At 37.9% G+C, this 16,384-nt stretch overlaps 1 protein-coding gene across 2 annotated transcripts in view; it reads left to right on the top strand.

The window, feature by feature from the left end:
• The window catches only part of Abca13 (ATP binding cassette subfamily A member 13), a 439,574-nt gene that overhangs the window by 408,330 nt on the left and 14,860 nt on the right, over positions 1-16,384 (top strand). The window lies entirely within an intron of this gene.

The raw sequence follows: 16,384 nt of genomic DNA, 5'->3' as shown, positions 1-16,384 counted from the left end.
CTCTGAACCATCATCTTTCAAGCATGCATATTCTTCCTGTTTGATAATAACACAATGTCATTCCCCTTTGAGGCTTTCCTCAAACAGTTTTCTAGTTTCCACTATATACTTGAATATTTATTTTTCTGTTAAGTTGTGAGCCATATTTTTTTCAAGGAAAAAGAGCATCTGATGCTCTGATATAGGCAGATTCATTGACTTGGCCATGCTACTTTGTACATGATGAACATCCAATGGTGGGATACTGGGCATTGGTTCACTGACTCTTAGTTCACTGACTCATGTCCCCAAATGGATGCTGTTGCTCTGCTTATCACATCTACATGTAGGCAGCAGATAATGTAGAAGGAGGGAAGCCCTAGGAAAGCACGAAAACAGCATGCCTACTTGTATCTTCCCCATTAAATCCTATCTAGTTTCCTGGGTTCAGGTTCTATTAGTTCTTCACTATCATGAAGTTTGAAAAAATACAGCCTGAAATCTTCCTATATTGCTACCTAAAATAAAATTGGATTCTCATAACTGAGAGGGATGTGAAATACAAACTACAAGAGAAACAACATCAAAATGATGCTAGATGAACTCGCAGAAATATGAACCATTTTCTCAATGTCCTCAGTTGAAGGTGAGTTAGGTTGAGCAGTCGCATGATCAGTGATTCTAAACAGCCCCGTATACTCAAAGTCACCACAAAGTGTCACATAAGGTGATGTATTCATTTGCACCTTTTTCAGACACCCAGAGCTTGCGAGCTTAAAGAAAAGGACCGTTCTTCTAGCTTTGAAAAGAAAATTCACCAACACCTTTGCAGTAGAATGTATTTCTTTTATATTGTGGACATGACTTTATGAGTGAGCTCATCAGAGTCTCTCTCTGTTTCTGTCTCAATCTCTCTATTGTACATGCACGCTCTCACATGTGTGAATACACATGTGTGTGTGTGTGTGTGTGTGTGTGTGTGTGTTAACCTCTTTGGGTACTGATATTTTGTCTCAGGCAGTTAGGGATTCATTCCATTATCTTCTGAGTGTTATACCTTGAGCAGTCCTGACAGTCCTGGTAGCTGCCTTCACAGAGCACATTCATAATGCATCTTTAGGGATCCAGCAGCAGCTGCAGGCTGCACCTGCTTCTTTTCCTGGCCTTGGAACTGACTGCAAAAGACTTAAGACTGAGAGTTATAAACAGTCCCCTCAGGAATGGAAAAGCCAGCTTATGACAGTGAACCTTACAACCTGAAGTATACTGGACCAACTCCTGACCTGAGGGAAGAAGGAAAATGAAGGTTGTTTAGTTATAAATTATAACAAAGGTTTTTAAAAAGTAAAGAAAATCCTTATAAATGTGAGAATTTTTATTATCCTGAGCGGCCAAACTGGGAACTGTTACCACTGTAAGTATGCTTGTTAGCCATGTAACATGGAATATAGTCTTCTGCAAAGACGTTGGTGGATTTTTTTTCAAAACTAAGAATGATGGTATTTCTCTTTGAGCTTACAAGCTCTGACTGTCTGAAAAGCTGCAAATTAATATACCACCTTATGTGACACCATATGCTCCATTGTGGTGACTTTGATTTAATGCTTTTATAAAACCTTACTACAAACATAAAAGCTCAGATTAAGACTCCACCACCAAATGATGAACTGTCTCACTTAAATGTGAGAGAGATCATTCAATATACTTACCTAAGTTTTACAGATGGGGACGGAAGTTGCTACATGAGCATATACCATGGCTTGTGCTGTGATGGGGAGCTATGCATTCATGCACTGTGGAATACCACTCTCAAATGTTCTGCTGTGGTTTAAGGTATCATATACTTCAGTTGCTTTAAGTCATCCACAATCAACCCTCTTTACTAGAAACTGTGCTATTAAAGATGAGACAGGTGGTCTTGCATCTTCAGTGTGTCTTCACAGCAGCTGACTCATGCCGTATCTTGTTTGTTTTCCCAACATCATGTTGCATGAACAAAATTAAGTTGTTCTAACCTAATCACCTGAGAAGAGATTCACAGCCTCATGCCTTGCTCATGCTGGGTATTCTGGTGGGACACCTTTATTCTTTGAAATTCAGATTATGAGAAATGTCATCTCGAGCTGTCACATTACCAAAGGAGGATGTGCTGCTTTTGTTTTTCAATGGTTCTCATTACAAACAGAGCAGACTGATGTTCAGCCATGATGAGGATGGGAAATGACATGACTGGGGCCCGTGACAGCTTAGATGTATGGACATTTTGGCTGGGGACTCAGATTCACTGTGGTTTCTGTCAATTAACAGATATTTGTTAGCCTCCTTTATCAGAGACAGTGACATGATTCCTGCTTTAAAAAGACACTCAACTGAGCATGCACTATCTTGAGGCGTGGCTCTAAGAGATTGGTGATCATCATGCTGAGATGTGTCTCACTTCAAATCAGGAAACACCATGGCACATTTGTGCAGGGCTGGATATTGAGTGGCGAGTGTGGCATGAGCTCTATCTTATATGGAGTAAACAGAACAATGAAAACCAGAAAGTTTCTATGCACATGATCCAGGAATGAAGAAAGGTCAGAATGCACATAAATTGCATTAGAGAAGGGCTTCTGTGAGTGGCTTTGTGGGCAAGAAGGTATCCAGACCAAATGTGCATCAGACAGAGGTGTAAGAAAACACATGAGTCATGTCCTTAATGGCTTGGCTATAAATGGTGTAGAAGTTGATTGGTGTGGTACTCACTCCAGGATAATGTTTAGATCAATTCTCCAAATGGGAAGCTATAGTTCTAGGGTTAAAATGGGAAAATAAGTGGAAGCAATGAAAAGAGGGTTGGTCATGAAAAAAATAGCTGTCACAGCTATTTCTGTGCTCCAGCTAGATGCCAAATACAATGAACTAAAGTTGACAAACAATAAGTCAGTGTTGAGAAGTGGGTATTGAAGGCAAGACAATACTGCAGCAGACTGGCCATGCCTAAGGAAAGGTGAAGCCTGGAAATTTGAGTAATGGGAGGATACTGATGTCATTAGAGAAATGGACATGTGAGGACAGAGGGATTCTAGGTACTAGACAGTCATTGTCAGGCCTTGGTAGGTTACTGGCATGATTCATAATGAATAAGGGCTGTTAAGTTTCATTTATAGATTCTTTCTCTTACAGCAGAAGGAGAAACAACAAAGGCTGCATGCTCAGTTCTTCTTCTTAGCTCACCAGAGCACTGGACCAGGGTTTACACACTCTGAAGTCAAGTGAGGTCAGCGCCATACCCTGCAGAGCCACGGGTTAGCTGCTAAATGTTTCAGAAGCATTAGCCTAGATAATTCTTATAGTATGGGCAATTATTGTTATAATAGTGAAAATCTGGCCAAAAGAGCAAAGCAGTTGGCTCAAAACATAGCTGCTATTATGAGAAGCAGTTTTAAATCTCAGGCTCTTGATTGTGAATTTCTGTATCACTTTCATACTCTTTAGTGACTTTACCTACATTGAAATGCAAGCAATGGGCTGTGTCTGGTGTAATGCAGACTAGGTATATCTCTGGTATATAAGCATATATGTATTGTACATATGTGTGTATATGTATAAAACACATATAAAACAGAACTTTGCTTTAACCAATGCTTTAATAAATGTGATGACAGTCATTAGATGCTATTGTGACATCCCCTTCCTGTTACATTTTCTGAGAAACAGATTATCTGCTTTTGAACACAGGAGTAACTCCTTTTGGGCAATAGCATGACACAGTGAAATAAGATTCACAGCAAGATATTTTATTACTTACTTATTTTATATTCAAAGAATATAAAGTTGAAACTGCTAACATACCTGAAAAGTGATTATTTTTATCCAATGTGGACAGTGATAAATATTTTATATTATTTTGGAAATAAATGGGAAAGACACACTGGCCTTGCTTCAATCTGAGGGAGCAGGGCTTCTATTCTTTATTATAAATTTCATTTCCAAGAAAACTTAGGTCTCATTTTATTTTCAATGCTTTGCTCTCATTCTCTGTAGGAAAGTTTCAGGAGCACACTTCACCCATTCATGGAGCAGAAAAACCTGAAAGTGAGCAGAGCCATTAGCAGAGAAATACTACATTTCCCAGGTTGCACTGCAGCTTCCTGTAGCCAAAGAGACCTAAGTAGAGAAGTGTTGTAATTTCATTTAGAGTACTAAACATTTTCTGAAGCCTCCAGTCTCCAAACATTAAGCCTACAAATATCCTTGTTATTTTAGGTTATCTGTCTTCCACAAAAGGACCTAGACAGACTACATATTAAAAAGTGTTCATTTGTTTACATGTTGTTTTCTGCCTGCATCCATAATACTGTGAGGGTACACTTTTACTTGTGTTTGCCTCTTCTTAATTTTTAGATAGAGCTTGGTAGGTCACATAGATTGCAAGTATTTGCTGATGACATGAATGACTGAGTGAGTGAATGAATGAATGGATGAATGGTCCCCAGTATACAGGAAGTTTTGGTTAACAAGGAATTCTTTCTGAATTGCAATTACTATGGCTTTAAACAAGGAATTGATCAGAGGCAGCCCTGCAAGCAATGGGCTGTGTCTGGTGTAATGCACACTGGGTATTAATAACAATAATCAGTCTCCTCAGTAAATATTTTACTCAGATCCCATTTTTCTCCAGACAGGATGCTGCCTGCTTTCTCTCAAACCAGTGTGTTATCCACTCTTACTTGCTGCTTTTAGAAACAGGCCTGCGTTGGTCTGTACTCAGTGTCTCCATTAACAGGCACTATCAGGTGTGTGATTCAGCCCTAATTGCTAACATGGCCTTGGCAATATTCTGCTGTCACCCTCTCAGCTGGAAAGCCAGATTCAATGCAGATGTACCTCTGGCCTGCCGTGAATTAATGTGCAATGCAGACAGCAAAACTGCTTTGAAAACTCAGCTCCACACTGTGGAACTGTGATTCCTGACTGGAAATACAGTAAAAACATAACACAGTGCACCCCAGCCCAGAAAATACATTTCTATTAGGTCAGAGCTACATTACCGGTTTAATTTAAATCCAAATTGGGATTGAAAAGATGTATATACTCTGGATCCAACCTATCATCCCTCAATTTATTTGTATGGAACTGTATGGATCCTTAACCTTTCTTTTTTCATAATTTAAAACACATTTCACAAAATTTTACTTTGAGTCCCATTTTAACAAAAGACATAAAGAAAATGGGGGCAAATAGACCTTGTTAGAGAAACGCTGCAGATTTCTTGAGGAAGGCTGACCAGGCAGGGTTGGGATGTTGCTCCACTCACCTGCGTCTCATTACCTTGTAGAATTAAGGAAGCTTGAGGCACAAGAATGGGTAGACAATGTGTACAGGATGAGCAGGTCTTTGGTCGTAACATACCTTCCTGTTGGTGTCCATTGGGCAAAACATAGTCATAAGGTTAGGTCTTAGATGATAAGGAATTCTGCCCCCTAGTGGTAGAGTATGACATAGTTACATGCAAAGGTTATGAATATCTGAAGTTCTGTACCCATGGTTCTATTTACAATCTTCTATTCTTCAAACATTTTTTAGCAATTTCACAAACTTATGTCCATCTTTTGTGGCTTTTTAGCAACTGTCTTTGAGCTTAGGAGATTTCTTTAAGAGATTTCTTTATTATTTTTATTTTATGTGGTAGGATTTTGCCTGAATGTATGCATGTATGTTTGTAAGTATACATGTATGTATGAATTTATGTATGTATGTATGACATGCACTGAAATGAGTGAGGAGACCAGAAGATGCCATCAGATCCTCTGGAACTGGCATTACAAACGGTTATAATCTCCATGAAGACACAAAGGACCAAACTTGAGTCTTGTGCAAGAGCAGCCACTTTTCTTAAACACTGAGCCATCTATCTAACCCCAAACCTTCTTGAGATATAGTTGTATGAGACATATCATACAATTCACCAATGTAAAATATATATCTCAGCAGCTTGTGCTATGTTGGCAAATAAGTGCAACACACTCCCCCTGTTCATTGTAAAATGTTTTACTATTTCAAAAAGAAGTCCCGTGTCTTCAGCTTTTACTTTGTGTGCTCTCAGCAAAGCCTAGCCTACAACAATTACTTCACCCCCCCATAAATTTGTCTCTTTAAATTTTTTGATAGTTTTACATACATACCAATGTGTTATGCCTTTATCCACCCCAGTACCCTGTTATCTCTGTTCCTTTTCCTCTGGACACTTTCTACTCCCCAACTTGTTGTCCACCTAGAGGCCACACCACGAAGAAAATGACACTCCCATCTGTAGCAGCTAGTAATAGTCAAGGGCTCTTCAAATGGGGATGAAGCCTGGTGATGCTTCCCCTGGCCATGACGCTGCGTTGTTGAAGGGCCCAGTCTCACACACTTGTACAGGTATCCGTTGCTGCAGTGTGTTCATGATGGCAAAGTTTCCTCTGATCCTATTGTTTCTATGCTTTCCCGAGATGTTTCCAAGGGTGGAGACCTCAACATTCACTTATTTTTTTTCACTTTGACCAGATATGAGTCTCTGAAAAAAAAAAAAAAAAAAAAAAAAAAAAAAAAAAAAAAAAAAAAAAAAAACTTCATTGTACCAGGCTGAAAGGCTGAAAGCAGTACTAATCTATGAACAGAAACATTTAGAAGGAAGTTTTCTAATGTCTAATTAGGCAAAAAAGGTACTGTGTTTCTTTCCTACTTTAGGACTATGACCTCCCAGGTATAGGCTTTTGACCATGTTTATAGTGTTTATACTATATGTGTATTTCCTCTCCTGGCGCAGGCTTATAATCCAATCATAAGAAGGAAGATGACCGCCAATGTACTTGTGTACTACTGTACCAGTGGTGTATGCTGCTGTTTAAGATGGAGTTATCAGCATGCATAATTGTGGGTCCCTTGTTCCTGAGGGCATCCCACAGCGATCGATCTCCCAGCTGGGGACAGGGTGAAAGCAGGCCTCGCTACTGTCTCTGTCACTGCCTCCACCCGAATCTCCACTGTCCGTAGGTCTCTGGCCAGGCCTGGTGCAGGAGGTCTGGGCCAAAGGGCACAGAGTGTGAGCAGGGAGGGGAGATTGCCTGCCCCTGCTGCTGCCTCTGCTTGCTCGCCCACCTGGTCACTCCCAAGTGTTGCACCAGTCTCTCCCCACACTGAGCTGGCTTGGTCTGGGCCGATAAGCCAGCTAGCTGGCAAAGAGGCAACTTGGTGTCCCAGGCAGGTTCTGGGAGAGCAGATCTCTCCCCAAGTGTTACAGCTCTTATGACAGAAACTCTTGGACACCAGGATGATTCTCGCACACTTTACTTCCCCTGAATAGAGAGCCCTTATATACAGTTTCAGGCTGGGTTATCTGGCAGCAGATAACGCCTATTGGCTTGGTCTGAGAGCTTGGAGATACTTCATCTACATGTGGGAGAGCCTGAGGCACTGTTCCTAGTGACTTATGGCCATAGAGCTCTCTGTGGGAGGAACTGTGGAGGGCTGAAGCTAAATGAAAAGCACCAGGGTCTGGGAGCAGAGACGAACACCTGCCATCCAATACGTGTCCAGGTTTCCAGGCCTATGCTCAACCAAGCACCCAGCTGCTTCTCACAGCCCACCACCCCACATATAATCTATAGCAGGTTGAGACTACTGGAGAGTTTTCTCTCCTAGTAGTCTGCATAGTGCCTTGTGAATGCTAGTCAAAGGAGAGTGTTTTCCAATACAGTTCTAACTAGATTTCTGTGCGCTGTTTTCAGAAATAGGATCTTATTATTTTGTGGACAACCAAGAGTGTTGCAATAACTACTCTTCTTATAGGAGCCTCTGTAAACTCTCTGAATAACAGCTCATGGACAGTATCTTGTATTTGGCACTGGAGTGTTGATTTAAAAGCCCATGGCTTCTGGGAATGATAGTAGTAGTCTATGAAGGATGACACTTCCCATGTTAATATGTTTAATATTTTCAGTTATCTTTATATTATAAATACTAGGCTTCTAAATAGCCTTTTGAGACATCTTTAGGAATGTGTACCCCCCTCCTAACCGTTCCTGCATTTCCCCCATCACTCATTAACAACCTTACCTAAACCCTTTTATGCCTGGTATCCCCTTCTCTATTTTTATATCCACCACATTTTCCCCACCTCATTCTCACCATTATTCCCACCTCAACTCCTCTATGATTCTTTTTTTGCTTCATGGAGTCGATGGACACATATCTCAGTTTGAATACAGAGATCTATAACTGAAAAGCTAGAGTCTTTATATTCTAGAGAATAGGGAGGCATTAGTTTTTTTGGCCTATGTTACCTTAATCTAAATTTTTTGCTTATTAGACACATATGTTGATTCCATTTCTAGCTATTTAGAGTAGAGCAGTTATGAACATGGGTATATAGATATCACCATCTTGGGATACAGAGAATCTTTTGACTATATGCTGTCTTAAGATTTTTATTGTTATGATAAAACACCATGACCAAACGTAACTTGAGGATGAAGGTTTTTTTCTTTTTTTTTTACTTATCTTTCCACATCATACTTTTTCAACAAAGAAAGCTGGGTCAGGAATTCAAGGCTGGAACCAGGAGATAGCAACTGAAGCCGTGGCCATAGAAGAACACTGCTGAGCAACTTGTTCCTCATGGCTGCTACAGCATACTTTCTTACACTATCTAGGACTGCCTGTTTAGGAATACCACTATCCAAAATGTCAGGACCCTCCTAGATCAATTATTCGTAAAGAAAATGCCCCACAGTCCTGATCACAGGCCACTCTAGTGGGAGCATTTCTCAATTGAGATTCCATCATTCCAAACAACTCTAGCCTTTGTCAAGTTGACATATTGACATCAAACTAGCTAGCAAATATGCCCATGAGAAGTGTAGCTGTATCAAATGGAAAGTCTATTCTTGTCTTTTTGAGAAAGCTCTATACTGATTTCCATAGAGACTATATAAATATAAATACTCACAATAGTAAATAAGGATTCCCCTTCTTCCATTCACCATTACCTGATTTTTGTCAGTTTTTTTTTAAATTAGCCATTCAGAATCTTAATGATGGCTAAGAACGTTTGAACATTTTAATTTTGAATAGCCATTAATATTTCTTCTGTGAACTCTATGTGTAGTTCTCTGACTCAATGTTTGATTGAGTATTTTGTTTTCTTGATGTTTAGATTTTTCAAGTTCTTTGTATATTCTAGATTTTAGTCCTTTGTCAGATGAAGAGCTGGGTAACATTCTTTTTGACTTTGGCAGCTTCTATTGACAGTTTTCTTGGCTTTACAGAAACTTAATTTCATGAAGTCCCGTTTGTCAAATGTTTCCAATTTTCCCGAAAAAGCAGGGTTCAATTTAGAAAGTGCCTATCTCTTTAAGTGTATTCTCCGCTGTATCCTCTAGTGGTTTCAGAGTTTCAGGTTTTATGTTGAGGTTTTTAACTTATTCAGAGTTTATTTTATTTTGTTTTTCACAGCAAGAGATAAAAATCTGCCTGTCTGCCTGCCTGCCTGCCTGCCTGCCTGCCTGCCTGCCTGCCTGCCTGCCTTCCTTCCTTCCTTCCTTCCTTCCTTCCTTCCTTCCTTCCTTCCTTTCTTTCTTCCTTCCTTCCTTCCACTTTCATTCCTTCTGCTTTTCTGCCTTCCTGCCTTCCTTCCTGTCATCCTCCCTGTCTTTCTTCAATATGTTGAAATCGGGTTTTCCAGTCACCACATTGAATTTGCTGTCTTCTCTTTTAGAATGTTTGTTTTTTTTAAAATCCCATTTGTTCAAAAATCTGGGGGTTGCAGTTGTGAACTTATATTTGGGTATTCTAGTCTAATTTATGGATTATATATGTATATTTGTATCAGCTCTGTGCTGTGTTTTTAATAGTATGACTCTTTAATATATCTGGAAACCAGGTATTGTGAATGAACAAAACCAGTTTTGCTTTGGTAATGTGGGTAATTTGTATTTCACTGAATTTTATTATTGCATTTTATATTTCTATAAAGAATAGAGCTAGAGTTTTGATTGGTATTATATTAAATCTGTAGGTTGGTTTTGGATGGGAGGACATTTTTACAATATTTATTTCTATTCTAACGACGTGAGACATCTTTCTATTCTCTAGAAAAAAAATTTCTGCCGGTCGGTGGTGGCGCATGCCTTTAATCCCAGCACTTGGGAGGTAGAGGCAGGCAGATTTCTGAGTTCGAGTTCGAGGCCAGCCTGGTCTACAAAGTGAGTTCCAGGACAGCCAGGACTACACAGAGAAACCCTGTCTCGAAAAAACAAAAAACAAAAAATAAAAAACAAACAAACAAACAAACAAACAAAAAACAAAAACGAAAAAAAATTTTTTTCTTTAGTGTTTTTATGTTTTTATTGTTATGGTCTTTCACTTCCTTGGTGAAGCTTACTCAAATTTTTTGGGGGGACTGGAAGACTATTATGAATGGGATTTTTTCTCTAAATTTTTTTCTTAGTGTGTTTTTTATTGGTATATAGGAAGGCTACTGATTTTTGTATGTTCATTTTGTATATTTTATATCCTATTTTAATGGTTATCAGCTTTATAAATTTTTCTAGGGGACACAGCCTTTAGATAGTTTAATGTACAGACCATATAATCTGTACATGAAGATATATTTGACTTCTTCCTTTTATATGTATATCTCTTTTACTTCATTTTCTTGTTTTATTGATCTGCTAAGACTTTGAGTACCATATTGAAGAGAAATAGAGAGCATTGAAACCCTTGACATGTTTCTGGTTTTAGTGGGAATACTTTTAACTTTTCTTTATTTAGTAAGATGCCAGCTACAGGCATATAATAATAATATAATCCTTATTATCTTGAGGTCTGATCAGTTCCAAGAGTTTTCATGACTTTTATCATAAAAGGATATTGGATTTTGTCAAAGGCTTTTCTTCATTCACTAGGAGAATCATGTGATTTCTATTATAGAGATCACTTATGTGATAAATTACATTTACTGACTTATGCATGTTAAAACCACTGCTGTACTTTTAGAATGAAGCCAGCTCAATTGTAGTGGATGATCTTTTGGTGTGACTCTCAGTTCAATTGGCAAGTATCTTATTGAATACTTTTGCATCCATGTCCATTAGGGTGAGTGGTCCACAAAGTGTGCTTGGATATGTGCCTGTGCATGTGCATGTAAGTGTGTGTGAGTGTGTGTGTGCATGTATGCATGCATGTATGCATGCATATATATGTGTGCATGTGCATGTGTTTGTGTGAATGTGTCCATGTGTAAGTGCATGTGTGTATGTGCATGCATGCATGTGTATGTGTGCATGTTTGAGTGTGTTTGCATGCATGTGTGCATGTGTGTATGTGTGTGTGTACATGTGTGTGTATACACTATTTATCTGATATCAGTGTAATGCTGGCTTTGTAAACAATTTTGAAAACATTTTTTTCTAGTTTATACAAGTTTTGTAAGGATTGATTGTAGTTCTGTAAAGTTCTGGTAGAATTTGACAGTGACTCTCTCTGAACCTGGGCTTCTTTTGATTCACTCAGATTCCTTGTAACTGGTAATTCAATTGGGTTGATTTTTGTGAATTTGTTTAATTAATTAATTAATTAATTAATTTTTTATCTTGTTCATTTGACTTTGGTATGTCATGTTTAGAAATTCATTTCACGCCGGGCAGTGGTGGAGCACGCCTTTAATCCCAGCACTTGGGAGGCAGAGGCAGGCGGATTTCTGAGTTCGAGGCCAACCTGGTCTACAGAGTGAGTTCCAGGACAGCTAGGACTACACAAAGAAACCCTGTCTTAAAAAACAAAAAAAACAAAAAAAAAAAAAAGAAAAAGAAAAAAAGAAAAAGAAAGAAAGAAATTCATTTCATTAATATTTTAATAATAGATTATAAATTTTGGAAATATATTCTTATAATTTTGCAAATTCTTATGTATTATTTTTTCTCCACTAATATCTCTACTTTTACTGATTTAGGAACTTTTTTGTTAATTCAGCTAAGAGTTTGTAATTTTAAGTTTTTCAAAGAGCTAACTCTGTTTTACATTTTAAAAGATTTGTTTCATTTCAATTTCATTGATTTATGCCGTGATCTATTTACTTATTCATCCATCTATTTACCATCTGCTTGTCTGTCTATCTACCTATACACCATCTATTATCATCGTTCTATAATCATCTACCTATCTGTCTACTCCCCCCTCTTTTGTTGCTCATAGTCTGAGTGTAGTTTGTTCTCACTTTTCTAAGATTGTTAGATGCATCATCAAGAAGTGAATTTGACATTCATTTGACTTTGTAAAACAGACTCTTATAAACTTTCCTCTTAGGACTGTCTTTACAGTATCCCATAGGTTTGGTTATGTATTATTTTCATTTTCATTCTGTTCTAGCACCTTTGTAATTTATTTCTTGACTGTCTCAGTGAGTTATTCAATAGTGTATTTGGATATTTTCTATGGTTTCTCTACTGTTGATTTCTAACTTTATTCTTTTATGGGTGTACAGAGTACAAGAAGTTATTTCGATTTTCTTTGTGTTCATTAAGACAAGTTTTCTGTTCTAATTTGAGATGAATGTTAAAGTAACTAAGCCTACTGAGAAGAACATGTATTTTGCAATGTTTAAGTAGAATATTCTATTGATATTAGTTAAGTCCATTTGATTTATGGATCAGAATAATGGTACCTGCTTGTTTCCCAGTTCCATTTGCTTGAAATATTCTTATCTATCCTTTTATACTAAGGATATATATATATATATATATATATATATATATATATGTATATATATATATATATATTTGGAGTCTGGATGCATTTCTTAGACATGGCTAAATGAAAAATTATGGGTTTTGGGGGTTTTTGTTTTATAATACGATTTAAAAAATCTATATTTTATTTGGGAAGTTTAACTAATTAATATCTTATTACTATTGAAAGGTACATATCAATTCCTTCATTTTATTGATTTTGTAGTGCTAAGCATTTCTTATTGCTCTTTGCTTAGCAAATACTTTAGGAATGTTTTTTGTAACTTCTCGAGTTTATCATTCACTACCATTTGAACACAAATTTTTGTAATCAACATTGACTTTCTCATTTCATTCATCTGTTTGTTTCTGTTCTCTTGGATTTCATTCAGGCCTTCATATCATTTTTAAAATTCATCATGCAATTGTTTGTGTTGTGCTTGAATGGTCTGGAATTTCATCCTACTCACTTTCATTGGTACCCGTTATTATTAGACTAATAAATTTTGGACAAGGTCATTTTTTCTTAGTATCTCTATTGGGAGTTGCCTATCAAGAGTTTGTTTGTTGGGTATTTCTGGTGGGCCTGTGTTGAGTTTTAGTTTGGTTCTTGGTTCTTGGTGAGTATTGGTTCCTTTCAATGTTTCTTGAAGTTTCACCACGGAAATGCTTGGTGTTGATTTGTAAATGGAGTAGCTGAGGTGATCTCAGCTCAGTTGTGTGGAGGACACAGTCTCTATGCTCACATCAATGCTATGCAGCAGTGGCTGAAAATGATCAGTAGAATTGTTTATCCTTTGACCTCATAAGGCAAGATTTGCATATTGCATTGGGAGAAAGCTAGACAGGGCAATCTTTTGACTTAATGAGTTTGCATATGTGCAGAGCATTGTGCTTGTGATTCAAGGGTCAGTGGATCACAAACCTCTTGCTTCCCCAGTTGGGATGCACACAGGATATAAAAAATATAGGAGGTTTTGCACAGACAGTGAGAGGTTCTGAGACCTCTAAGCTGTCTGGATAGTTTGGGATTTGGGACACAAGTGTGCTTGTGAGGTTTTCAGTCTTTCAGATCTCTAATTTGTCCAGCTGCAGTGAAGACACAGAGCAGTGCCTTGTGCAAGGGACATGGGAGACCTCTACCTCATCTGAACAGATGAAGTGTAGGGCAGTGGGAGAGTGTAGCAGGGACAGTAGTCTGCAAGACCTCCAATCTTCGCTTCTGGAGCAAATGGGGCAGTGTATACTGGAGGTAGGGATTTGTAAGAGCTTTTATCAATTAAGTTATGTTGGTGACAATGCCTCAGGAATGTATTGTCAGAGCAGGAGTCTCCAAAGTTTCTTATCTACCTAGATAAAATGTGGATATAAAGCAGTAAACGTCCACATTAGAGTTGGGAGGTTCTGAGAAATATAACCTGTGCTGCTGAGTTCATTATGGAGAATGGAAGTGCATGGCAAGTTGGTTGGATTCAAATATCTTGAAACTGTCCAGTCTCAGCTAAACATACAGAGGGACAGAATATGCACAGGGAGAAAGTCCTTGGACTTCTAACCTATTACCCTTGTTGGGAACCGTGCTGTAGAAGTGTGCAGTGGGGTTAGAAATCCTGAAGATCTCTTACCTCTCTGGCTGTTATGTATGTGCAGAGAAGCCAGAATGGTTTTTTTTTTTTTTTTTTTTTAATACTTCTGTGACATTTTCTGAAGATATGTGAACAAAGGTCTATTTGTCCCCTAGTAGGGTTCTGATGACAGAATTAGGAAAATATCACTCCCAAGACTACATCAATGAACCAATGTGTTTATTCTGGTTTCTTACAGGACTATAGGTAATCCATTAACTTATGAAAGCATTCAAAGGCTGCTGCTTTACCAAAAATCTGATTGCAGCATAGTGACAACACATAAACACTGTATGCCTGAAGCTTCCTGTGTGGCTGGTTTGCAGACGGCTTTGCTGGCCTGAGAATCTCCTCCATCCGGCCAAATTTTAATGCTTGTATTATCTTGGGGACGGTCTCTGTGAGGTTTTCTTTCCATAGCTCCTCAACTATCATGAACTTTCTTCCTCCATTCAGGAAGTAATGTCCTGATAAAGAGAAAATGGCTACACAAAATTGGATATGAATTTGGAATCATATGTTTGTGAACATGAACAGGTTCTTTCATGTAGCATATGTTAGGGTTCACCCATGACATAGCATATACCATTCATTTGTTCTATCTCATGGTTGAATAGTATTCATTTGTGAGTTTTTTGTGTGCACAGGTTTTTGTTGTGTTGTCTATGTAGTTTGCAGTAAGATTTCAGGGCCGTATTTCAATTTCTAAAGCCAAAATATTCTCCACATGGGATGCAACATTTTGAATTCTAGTTATTAGTGTATTAAGGTATGGACATCCTCATTGTTACCTGTTGTATTCTGATTCTTCATAATTTTAGCTATTGTAAAAAATAGAATCTCATCTGAATTTCTATTTTTCTCATGTCTGATGTTCCTAAACAGTTTTATGTACATATTGACACTTATATATCATCTTTTGAAAGTGATTTTATCTAAATCATGTGAATGAATGTCTATGTGTGCATGAGTGTGAGTGTCTGTAGATGTCAGAAGAAGGCCTCAGATCATATGGAGATGGAATTACAGGCAGTTTTTGAGGAGCCTAATGTAGGTGCTGGGAATTTATACCAAACTTCCCTTGAGTTTATCTGCTTATTTATTCTATCTATACACAGCAATTATAATCCACTGATTAATCAGTAATTGTTCCATCATTTTTTTGTCCAATACTGTGGACATAAATCACTTTAAAGATGAAGTCCATCAAAGGATAATCATACATGGTTTCTCCTAGTTGTCTCCTTGGGTTCTCTTTGGAAAATTAGATGGCCTATCATTATCCTATTTTTCTGATTGGACTATCAATCTCCTACTTTCCCTTTTACCATAACTTCCACTGTTATTATGATCCCTTTTCTCTGAACTTCTATATGTACTGTTGCAATGAAATCTGCTTTTGGGGGACAGTGAGGACCAATATCTTTTATGCCCCGTTTTTCCTTCATGGCAAAATATCTGAGATGTATCTCTTAAAGCAGGAATGGTGGTAATACCATGATTCTTCCACTTTAGAAGTTTTGTGCTTATTGAGGATGACAGGCTGTTGGCTCAGATGTTCTCAGGCTGTTTTTCTCAGAGTGAAATCCTAGCATTGATGAGATCAAATAAGAAGTAGACTCCAGGTTCTCAACATCTCTTGTATAATTCAGAGTCTCTATTGTATGAGGTAGTTCTGGATGGACAAAGATTTTGCCTCTCAGCTGTACTTAGCACCAACTTATATCACTGATTGGTAGGGGCTGGGTAATAAATGCTTTATTCTCCCTTTCTTGGGAAATAGTCTTAGGAGCCAGGATAAAGGGTCCTGAGTTCTTGGACACACTCGTGTGAAGTGAAGTTTCCTTCCTTGTGATGGGAACTGTGAAGATAGTGGTGAGTCATGTTTCCAAATGTGGTGGGCTACTGCTGACTACTGTTTTATATTTGATGTTTTGACATGCTATTTTATTTCTTTTTCTTTGTGTAGAGAGATAGTTTTCACACATGATTATTTTGAAAAAAAATTTCTTCAGTTTTCTAGAG

This window comes from Arvicanthis niloticus, chromosome 7 (assembly GCF_011762505.2).
Source record: "Arvicanthis niloticus isolate mArvNil1 chromosome 7, mArvNil1.pat.X, whole genome shotgun sequence".
Lineage (NCBI taxonomy): Eukaryota > Metazoa > Chordata > Mammalia > Rodentia > Muridae > Arvicanthis > Arvicanthis niloticus.
Note: the sequence above shows the minus strand (reverse complement) of the source record. Positions and strands in the feature narration are given on the sequence as shown.